Source organism: Brachionichthys hirsutus, chromosome 22, assembly GCF_040956055.1.
Source record: "Brachionichthys hirsutus isolate HB-005 chromosome 22, CSIRO-AGI_Bhir_v1, whole genome shotgun sequence".
NCBI classification, from domain to species: domain Eukaryota; kingdom Metazoa; phylum Chordata; class Actinopteri; order Lophiiformes; family Brachionichthyidae; genus Brachionichthys; species Brachionichthys hirsutus.
The window spans coordinates 5,347,528-5,359,208 of record NC_090918.1 but is presented as its reverse complement, the minus strand read 5'-3'; positions in this window follow the sequence as shown (position 1 = coordinate 5,359,208).

Sequence of the window (11,681 nt, the reverse complement as noted above, 5' to 3'; positions counted from 1 at the left end):
CCAACACGAGGCAGGGATATCCCTGGGAGTCGGGACGCTCCTTTAGCCAACTTCCCTCCACCGTATGGATTTAGGATCTGCTCTTTGTTTATCCAGGGAATGTTCACTGTGCAAACCCTGCACGCGCTTTATTAGCATTCACACCCGGGAGCAACGACGGCCCGCTTCAGCTCCAGTCAAAGAGTCGAATTATAAAATAAAAACCACCTTCTGTGATGTCACGAATCTTGTGACATCTTGTGATCTGAAAAGTTCAACAAACGTGACTCGGAGGAGGATTCCTGTCGATTATAAAAGGTCACGCGCCAAGCCGGACTCATTCTCGGAGTCTTTGACCTTTGATGCCTCGAGGTTCATTTTGGTCACCATCGTGGCGTTGATGCACGTCCGGGATCCCGTTACTGGTGCAAATCCAGTTCGTTTTGTGTGAATATTGCTTCACTGATGCATCAATGTTGACCTTTAAGTTGATTAAAACTGTCAAGAATTCTGTGATTGCATGACAACATGACGAGGACAAGGTGAGGATGAAGGATTGGCTGACACTGAGGCAGTGTGCACAGCGGTGTGCACAGCCCTCTACGGCGGTAAGCAGGTAATAAAATCAATAAAATAGGAATAGGCTAGGCTGCCAAGAAGGCAGGTGACGGTCACAATCACTATAAGAATAAAAATTGCATTGAACTCTAGCAGTGACTGACGTTATGTGCGTCACTGTGGAGCACGAATGCAGACAAGGTAAAAAAAAAAAAAGAAAAGAGGAAAAAAAAAAAAAAAAAATGAAACTGAGGCAGGTAGGCCGGTGGTCTCAGCGCTTTGAAGGGGCAAAGACCTGGGTCTGAAGTCTGGGAGAACAGGTGAGCACAGGGCACAGGAGAAAGTCATGAACAATCGAAAAGGAGGGGAAATGGTGCAAGAAAATGTGTTTTCAAAATAAAACGGGAAACAGAAACCACAAAGTCCAACAAAACCCGAACAGCCGAGTGCGAAAGAGGAACTAGTGACACTTAACAAGGTCAGTTTAAACCGATTTATTGCAGAAAACACACAATAAAACCAGATCGGCACGACGACGCCGCGGTGGCGTCGGAACACCAGATAATCACGAGTCATCCTGACGAAGTTCGACGCGCTGTTTTGTAAGCAAGTTAGAGCTACGCGAGTAGCGCACTTAAATTTTCCGCTTTGCGTCTGTGGATAAATTTGATAAACAATATGTATTATGGGTCGGATCAGGAGTTATCACAACCGGAGCGAACTCCCTGATGGGTTTGTTGCCACATCAGCGCGAGGTCTGTGTCGTATTGACACTCAACAGAGCTCCAGTGGACGCTTCTTGGCCTGACGTCAAACCGCGGGGCGACGGGTCCGTCCTCGAGGCGCGGAGCCCTTCGGTGTTGTCGTGTCCGCTCCCGTCCTCGTGTCTCTTGCTTCTGGTACATTTCGTGCTTTTCGCGCGTCAGGAGATAGCGAGCGCATGCCAAAGTGGCACACCGTCTTCCCCATAGAAATGCTTGGCATTGTTCCTCGCACAAAGCGAGCCCGAACCCGAACCCTCCCATCGCCCAATCGGGCAGAGCCATAGCAACAGTTTTCTCAGACTTGTGTGTGTGGGGGGGGGGGATTTGCAAACTTTATTTTTTGTAAGAAATGAACCTATTTTAGTCACTTCTGTGGACAAAGGTTTGCAGGCTTGATATATATTTAAATCATACCACAGTTGAGCTGACATGTGATGTAGCCTCTTTAGCCCCGCGGCTGCAAGGAGAAAAGAAGCGCGCTTCCCTTCAGAGCGAAACACCTGAAGCCACACCTCCATGTCGTGCAGACTGCAAAGAGAGGAAGCGTGTTTGCAGGTTGGGTTCACAGAGTTCGTCGTGAGGATTTTACAAGCGCACTTCAGGCTCAGTGAAAACTTTTAATAAGCCGCCTGATGAGAATTCAGCTTTTGGACGCGGTTAATTTAACTTTGATCACGCATCTGGTCAAATCAGCCAAAGCATTCAACACCAGTCCTCGCCTCAGGTGAGAAGACAACCCCCCTTTTTCTTTTGTCTCAGGGCGACATGCAGGCAGAGGGTTGAGGGCCACGCCCTAATGGCGAGCACGCTGGAGCACATGGTTATAATTCACATGCACGCATGAACCGATAAATAGATGCATGAGGATAGCAGAAGGGCACACACACACGCACACACACACACACACACACACATCTGGCAGCTTTAATCAGGCTCCATCCACAGGAAATTAATCATTGAATTAATATTTTAAACAATTTAAAATCCTTTTTATCCTGCATTTCAACACCGTTCCACACTTCAGCCCAGCGGGGGGTTGTAATCTGACAAGCCGGTTGCCATTCAACAGCAAAAACCCAAGAAGAAGAAGAAGAAGATGTTTCTGCAGGTCCGGAGGCAAAGGACCGTGACATCATTATCAGGCATCAGGAACTAAAAAGTGTGATTCACAAAGCAGGAAACGAAAGGGAGAAATCGTTTCTTTGTCTCGTGCGGCTGTTTTGCTCCATTGTGCGACCGTTTCTCTGATGTATTCAGTCGGTAATTTCATTGAACAGTAATTGAATCTGGATGGGAAATGAAGGTGCGGTGGAACAGAACGCAGCAAATGAATCATATTTCAAGAGCTAATGATGCTTAAGGGGAATTATCTAACTGGACTTTCCAGTTGCCATTCACCCAAGTCAAATGCATTCTCCATGCAAATCCACCTCTTTATCGGGGGGAGGGGGGGGGGGGCATAAATGATCACTTCAGCTTTAATTGGCACCATCGTCTTCTTGGGAAATGGGAATGGGATTTGTTTCAGACTGTGGATGAATTATCTTTTCCAGATCCTTCCCTTCAACAAGGCACTTTGGAAACGGGCTTCAATCCTCCAAAGAGGAATTCAAAGAGCTCCATTATCACAAAATGGGATTAAATGTTTGATATTTTATTTCTGTTCCATCTTTATTTCCCTTCGGCCAGAGCTGCTGTAATCCGGATACTGTCGGGGGGGGGGGGGGGGGGCTGCGACATGTCGCATCATCCGAGCTCAAACATTAGCTCGGCTTAATGCGCCAGAAGGAGCTGCATTAGCATGTTTTTGTTGTAACAACAGAAGCTTATTTGCAGGGAGGAGCCAGAAGCGTCTTGAATTAATCGAGCTCTCGGGCGCCGTTTTGTTTTTATTAGTGGAAATAACCTTGCAGCATTTTTTCTAGGGATGCAACCAGGAACAGATTACATTTTGGTGATGATCCAGAAGAGATCCTGGATTCGGGATCGCTCACGGGACCAGGAGAGGACGGGAGGCCCGGCGGAGATGAACGGATGAAGAAATGAAAACCTCAACAGGCTAAATTGTGCCGGAGCATCAAACGGAGCGTTGGCGTGGCAGAGGCTTTGATCACACAGGCGGGGCGAATGGGACTGGTTTGAAGGGGGGGGGGGGGCACCCCGGCTCATGACCTCATAGGGGACACACGAGCACGCAGGTGCAGGCGCGTGGGCGAGGACACGGTGTGCACACTTATGTTTACGCCGTCATCTCTTTGATGTGCATCTGGGCTTCTCCCCAGGGTGGGATTCACCACCGCTGGAGGTTCATGGAGTTCCTCATCGCGTTCCCTCGTTAAAACTGATCCAGCGTTGGAAAACGCACAATCTAATTGTTCAAATATCTCCTGCAGGAGAAAAGGATCCGTTCAAAATGTGCAAAGGAGGCATCGTAAAGATTTGTATAAATCTATGTGGAATCCGAATTCGAAGCCGTCGACACATCAGAGGTGACGCGATGCAGCTGTGTGCTAATCGGGCTAATTGACAACAGGCGAACGCCTCGCGAGGCGGAGCCTTGAAAAGCTCGGCCATTCAGCGGCGCCGCTGCTGAGAGGTGAAGCAACAAAGAACCTCGTGGTCATGAGTGAAGCACAAAGAGTTAGCGCATGCCAGCATTCTGTTTTAGCATTTAGACACACGTGAAGGTGAATGGGAGCTTTGAGCTTGATGCTAACGATGCTAACAACACATCTAAAGGCATAAAAGCTGCAACAGTTCATCCAATCAGCAGAAATAGAGATTAATGAATTATTTTGCATATTATCTGTTTGTATCTTTTATTTTATGAATGATTGAGGCTTCTGTCGTTTTCCATTTCCCATCTATATTTGGCGCCGGTGTTCCGGTGGCGAGAGGAGCCCGGCTGCAGCTCCTTTGGCGCCGCTCGGCTTCAGCGCGTCCTGACCTTTTTTTCACGCCGCCGTGTGACCCTGAGCCCAGATGTGCACCCTCCGTGTTGCTATGTACCGGGTTTAGCGGACTGATGGGTCCGACCGGTCCAGCGGAGCGTGTGCCAAAACTCACAGGTCGACACGGGAAGAATTTTAAAATTGCAAACGTGTTTTTCCAACGACTTACAGTAAATGTGCTCCTTAATAGATGGAGTGCACACGGCGTAAGCACTTCCTGGAAGTGGCCAGGTGACGCTGGATCAAAAGGATTTTCTGTTAATCATTTCACCCGTGGAAGAAAGGGCGAAATTCCTTCGGATTGGACATTCTGTTCTGACCTGGTCCGGATTTAGAGCTGTTCAATTTTCCTGCCATTACTTTACCTACCCGGCTCACAAGTGGCAGAGTTCCCAGCGGGAAAACATCGGTGGGGGGGGGGGGGTCACCTTGGAGCGTTGACCTCAGAGTGGTCAAACAACGGAAAGTCACAGCGCTCCTTAATCTGGGGTTAATTCTGTCACCTGATAAGAGATTACTGGGAATACAGGAAAATAACACCACGTCCAGTCAGATCAAACCGACGCGCCGCACGGAAATGATTTTAGCCCGGAGCGTCCCAAAGGAAAATAACTTTAAGAGAACATTGAGGCTTACATTAACGAGGTTACTTAGTTGCCTAGTTGCGAGGTTGCCATAAAAGGACGTAAATTAGCCTTACAGCTACGGTCACGTAACCAAATCTGCGTTTCCGATCAAATCACAGTTGAATCTTTCCCGCATGCCCTTCGATCCACAGTCAGATTGGAATTCACTTGTTTTTTTTGTTTTGCGTGACATGACGACACAAATCAGCTGATCGCGATTCTGCGATGTGCTGGCGCCACTGTGAGCACAAGTGTTCGCCGTTTTCCTGACAGAATTCTTTGTGACTCGAGCTGAATATCAACATCATTCGATCTGTCTGTAACACACACACGCACACACACACGCAAAGAAGCCTGTTGCCTGTATTGACATTATTTTCATAAATAAAAGCTTAGAACCAAACTGTCTTTACTGGAACCCGTGACGGTGGGCGGAGTGTTTTGATGGTTTCATGTTCGAAATGGAAAGATTCTCGTTGGAAACTATTTACACACCAACACGGTGTGGATGAAGGACAAACACGCCTCGCGAAAGTCAAGGTGTTCTCCGTTGTGGAAAGTTAGCGATAACCACAATCACGGTTTACTAATCAGGGGGCCTCTGGAAACCGGGCCGGGCCGGTCGCACGCCCCTGCTGGTTTCAGCGTGTTTGTGCGAGTCGGGCTTGTGTTTGCGTGTGAATGCCGACGCTCGTGGACGTGTGTGCCTTCAGGGGTCTTAGACAAACAAAGGCAGGGGTTCTGTTGACGAACCAATTAAAGAGCAGGAAGAATGGGGGGCGGGGGGAGGGGGCTCGGCGGCCCAGCATGCTTTGCCCGTCACTCAAATCAGAAATGACAAGTGGAGTGAAAACAGAGTGTTATGAAGCCGTGCTTTTAGGTAAGAAGTGTTCCAGAAGCATCCTGTTAAATCCGGATATCCAGGCCTGCGAAGAAGAGTTTCTCCTTCTCGTCCCGTCTGGAACATTTATTTTTATTGTTAGCATATCGATAGGCTTTTATGAATTGTTTCACGTCAAAAATGTATTGTGAATTAATTCTAATTTTAAATTTAAACTTTAAAACTGAATAAATAATCAAAACGATCTGCAATGCATTGATCATGTATTGTTATTATTATTCTCTCGTGTGTCACTGGCTAAGGAAGGGGAATGATGCAGCGTTCCATGATCGGCATGCGTGGAATGTTCCGACTGGTTGTGTGCTTTCCAAAATGAATAAGAACAGCGTGGACGGGAAATTAAGGTGTGCAGAGTTTCATCTCGCAAAGGGAGGGAAGTATCTTTAAAACGGCGCCATCATCTCCACCAGGAACCCGAGAAAGCGTTTTGTCCAAGAGCACAGAGGCTTTATCTGTTTAAAGCGAGACCCGGGCTCTAAACGGGGCCGGCGTTCCCCGGCAGGGCGGAGCGTTACCGAGGAATGTGGGTTTCTTGTCGTGGTGTTGTGTTAACGACTTCCCGAGACACACGAGGAGAGAGGAAATAAAACCCGCCTTCATTAGCATACGGGCGGAAACAGCAGCGCATGCTAACGGGTCGATCCGAGCCAAAAGAGGCGCCGCTCGGTTGTCGTCACGCAAATGAAAGCCTAAAGGAATGAGGAAGGTGAGGGCAATGAAAGAAGATAGTAATTAACACCTTTGCGGTTGCCATGCCAACGTGCAGTATCTCAGCTGGGAGCATTCCCGGTCATAACTACCCACAGTTCAACGGCTCTCCTAAATTACCCACAATCCTCCTGCGCCCCCATCGCAGACAGAGACTGGGGAGCGAGGAGGCCTTTATTTGCACGGCCCGCCTTTCGCGCTCTGGCGCAAAGCCGTGATAGGTTGCGTCCTTTCACTGGAGGGCGTGGCCAACAGAAAGTGACTCGTCATTGATCGCCTAAGCTGTGACTGTTCAATACGGAGGCTCATTATTCCAATCGGTGTAACTACGGAAGCCCGAAGGACCCGCCTCTGTTGCTTTTTCACGTTGTGGTTTCATAATGCCGTTTCCTTGGCAACCGTTGGTTTACTCATCCGCCTCGTACGAAGCAGCGCCGCAACGTAAACATGCCCGGTCGTCTGTAAGAGGCCACGCCCCTTCTACCTTAGCATGTAGCTTTGATGAGAAGCTAATCACGGACACACCTGGGGGGCAGGGGGGGCACGACCTCTTCATCGTCCTGCTGTCATAGGTCTGGTTTCAGGCCAGTTAGGGGGCGACTGCGGAAGGAGGACATCAGCAGGTCGCGACCCGTGTGGGACCGGCGCGTGTCTTCGTGCTTTCTTCTCGTGCGCCGTGTGTAAAATGTTCTCGTGTGTGTGTGTGTGTGTGTGTGCAGACTGCTGACCAGGCAGCCGGTGGCCTCACAGACACACAGTCAGCACATTGTCTGTCACAGCCGCCGGCCAATCAGAGCGCTCCGAGCGCGGGTCAAAGGGCAGGCGGGAACCGTTCATCATGACAGGATCCCCGGCGGGCGCACAACTGGGCTGCAGTTCGATTCGTGCACGGGAAAAGGAGACGTTAAAACGTTGATCCCGTTGTTGGAGGCTTTTCATTTCCCTTTTTAAAGTCTATTAAGAGGGAAGAATTTGTTATGCAGCTCACTGAACTTTATTTATAAATACAAAACAAAATGCTGGAGAAGCAGTTGATTGATATTCACGCCTTCCCGGCGGTATTAATAATAATCATTCGCAGCCGTATGATGAATAAAGGAACCGTCTGACTGGAGGAAGTTCAGAGATTCTGAATCGGTTTGAGCTCCAGCTGACGAAGACGAGTCGGTGAGACTCCAGATGAAGGTCGCGTTACAGCGTGTTCCCTTCATCACACAGTGTGAAAACATTCCTATTGTTGGTACAAAATGTTTCGCTGCAGCTGTTCTCACACAGAATCCTCCTCTCGGATTTGAAGCTCTTCCGTTCATCCGCGTCTCATCGTCATAAATATTTAGAAACGGGACATCGGTAAATGATCAAGGGCCGGGATCCGGGTCTCTTTATGCAGGGAACCTTTCTGCTCCTCCTGGGGTCGAAGGCCCCGAGGGGGGGGGTTAAGGCTTTTGGCTCAGTATCCTCTTCAGGCGGGGATGGGCAGCTAAATGGATCAAGGCGCCGGGAGGAAGTGGACCACTTAGCTGAAACTTTCATGCACACGAGGAGGGTGCAGCTCTGCTGCCCAGGATTAGCTTCCTGTGCTGCTGCTTTCGGGGGAGGGTTTCTAAAACGGCTTGAGCGATGGACTCCGAATGTGATTATTGACTGGTAAATACCGGATAGTGGGTGAAACTAAAGCATTTATGTGGAGCGTTAAGTAAAACTCACGCCGGCTAACGTGCTAATCTTTCCTACTGCGAAATGTTTTTTACGAGCTCGCGTCTGCGTCGGGTGGCTCGCACTCGAGACCTGAACCGCTGCTGCCGAAGCTTGTTCCAATTCAAATGATCAAATGGGATTTATGAAATCTCCTGCGCTGTAGCCCTGAGGCGTGTTCTGTCCCCTGCACACACACACACACACACACACACACACACAGAAGACAGAGAGCTCAGATACCGGTGAGGCTAGGCTAATATGGACGCTTTCATGATGAAGAGTGTCAATATAAAGGCAGCAGTGTGTGTGTGTGTGTGTCTGCTGGAAGTCCTTTAGCTTCAGGACTTAAACTTAGCTTTAACTAAGGACTTAGCGTCAGGCTGAATGCATCAGCGTCTCTGCGACAGAAATAGAATAAACTATATCTGGCTGTCAAAATGAAAGCAGGCAAAATAAAAGCACAGCCAGGAAGTAAAACTCGTGACTTCCCGGGTTATCCCGACGGCGACACGAGATTCGGCTGCTCCACTGGAGTTCGGGGTAGACGTGCGTCTAAATTATTTCATCCCAATAAAGGCCCGATTACTTTTAAGGGTGGAAATTTGCACAGATAAATGAATCCATAATTTAGCTGCAAGCTAGATGCTAAAATATTAGCCAGCTGGAAAAGGCTTGGCATTGTTAGCTCAGTTGCTAAAAACAATATATACAAATGAAATGCTAAGATGTCTCTTATTATATTAGGCCTCGTAGGTGTTTGTAAACCTGCTTCGGAGGCATTTGCATTCTGACGGGGGCGGGGGGGGGGGGGGGGGGCGTGTTTGTGTAATCCTGGTGTGACCTTTAAAATGCATTCTTACTGTCGGCGTGTGATTGGTTTATGACGCGGCGTAATCTTCCGTGTTTCACAAGGCAGCGTGCAAACAGCACGCCCTTGCATGAATGCGCAGATGCAGCCGACGTGCATGGAGTGAACATCTTCCTTGCAGGCGCCGCAGGAACGTCGAGGAGTCTGATCCCGGCGCAAGTCGGGCCCTTCGGATTTCTCTGGCAGGGAGAGCCAGCTCGACCAAGCTGGATCAATTTCAATCATGGGCTCACCAGAGCGATGCGGCGGCCACCGAACGAGTGTGACGGGGCTAATAATAGCCCCCGGGCCCGACCCCGATGCCCTGATGTGGCCGCGTACCCTCTGGTGCAGCTGGTTCTTCGTGCGTCCCCAATGGAATACATCAAATTACAGATGCTAACACAGCCGGACCCCCTCATCAAAACTATTTCGGCTCGCCGACATAGTTTAGCAAGTCAGTAATTAGAGCAAAGGGAGGACGGGAGGCGTCGCAGGCACGCGGGAAAAGGAACGGCCGCCGGACGGCGTGGACTCACCGGCGAGCCGCAAAGACATTTTTCTCCCCGCTCTCTCTCCCTCCGTCATTTCCTCTACAGCCACGGATCAAAGGAGGGCTGAACATGAATCAAAGCCGCCGCCAAACAGCTAGGTTCTTTAAATTAGCGTACCTTTTTCTTTTTTTACCTCCAAGATCGACTGCTTGCTGTCCCTTTCATCACTATTTGCACGCTAGCACGCAGGAGAGGACGTCCTCGGCTCTCGTGGTTAGCATTTCGGCGCACCTGTTGCATCGGGAATGGGACGCCGACCTGCGAATCCCTTTCAGCACCTTTTCAGGGTGAAGCGACACCCCGTGCAAAAGCGCCAACGACGAGAGGCCTCGGGGGGGGGGGGGGGGGGGGTCAAAAAAGCTTTGCTCGCAGTGATTGCTAGTAATAACTGCGTGGTAAGGAGGCGGTGCCTCTAAGAATACCCCACAGGCTGATCATAGAGACGTGGGAGATGCTGTTCCTGAGACTTGAACCATTGAACTCAAATGTTAAAAAAAGGAAATCGGCTCTTCTGCAGCGCTTCTGTAACCCGATCTGCGTGTTCACAGCGCTAGAGCGACAGAAAGCGCTAATTCTGGTCTAATATGGTCGATATTTGCAGGAACTTAAACAAAAAGCCACAAGCCGATGTCTTGATTGCACGTTTCTGATGAGACGAGGTCTCAGCATGAAGCGGGCTGAATACCATCATCATCATCATCATCATCATCGTCTCTGCAGGCTGGCCCGCAGGCGGCTCCGGCATTTACATAACTTTATAGTCAGTAGGCTTGGAGCTAGATTAGTTTCCCTGGAACTCTCTGAGGCTTCTGTTTGATTAGCGATCACGCACACACACACACACACACACACCTACACTTGAGTTATCAGAGGTAACCGTAGATAAAGGGTGGAAAGTTCACCGAGAGCCAAGGTCACGCTGTTAGATGTGCAGGCCGACAATAAACCGGCGAGTTCACCCTCTTTTTTATTTTTATGCATTTCCTGGTTGCTTGGTTGGATTAGCTGCAATATTAAAACACTGATCTGAGGATTTGGTCTTGGGTCACAATGCCCCCCCCCCCCCATTAGGTTAGGCTGAATCAATGGGAGCCATTCTGGTTTCATCATGTCATTGTGTCTGTCTTATTTCTTATGCTAATATAAGATATGCGGAACTAGCATGCCGCCCATTTCAGTTCATGCTAATGCAATCAAGTCTAATCTAAAATGAAACGACCACGCCTCCAAATCTAAAGATGTTTTTAATTTAATTATTATTATTATAAAACAGATTTTTATCCTGTTTCCCGTTTCCTTTATTTATTGTTATTTTAACATTTTAAATCTCCTCGTTTATTCTGAATTCTGCAAATTCGGTGTTTATTAGTGAATTTCTTTTTACACGCACACGCGCACACACGCACAAGGGAGAGGCCGCCTCAGAATTGGCGCCACGTGCGCTCAAATGCTTGTTTTTATTTTTCCCTCCTAGCCCTCTCATGATTGGTCCAGATATGAAACACAGTATTTATATACGACATCTGATTGGTCGACGCCTCCGAGTCGGTTGTGGTCACAGCGCAAATCCTCCAGACAAGGTATTCCTCTGCGTCTCGTACTATGAGAAAGTAGTGCGCGGATAAAAACGATACTTTCTCACATATTTACGGATGAAAGAGCATTAAAATTACACCGCGGGTTCGGCGTCTTCGTTAGAAACGTGAACGCAGCGGAAAAGGACGATTTAATGACGGAACTAAGCGAACGTGTCATCTCGTATTGGCGGCGGAGGGATACCTGCCGTCCAACTGCGGGTCAAAATATTGGTTTGTGGAGACCGCGTCAAAGCTCAGACAGCGTCCGCTCCTCGGGACGTCAACACGCCGCGGAGGGGATCCTACCGCGCGAACCGGGAACCGGGAACACCGGAGCTTTCACGGGGTTTATTTTTTGTTGTCTTTGCTTTCACCGGAGAGGAGCTTTGTCGTCTGCCGCGCACGGAGCCAGTTTCATGCCGGTTTTCGGGAGGCGGCGTTCCCACTCCACGGTCGTGACACGACTTTGACGGGCGCGGCGCGGCGGAGCTGACGCGCACTGCTGGGCTTGGATCTCT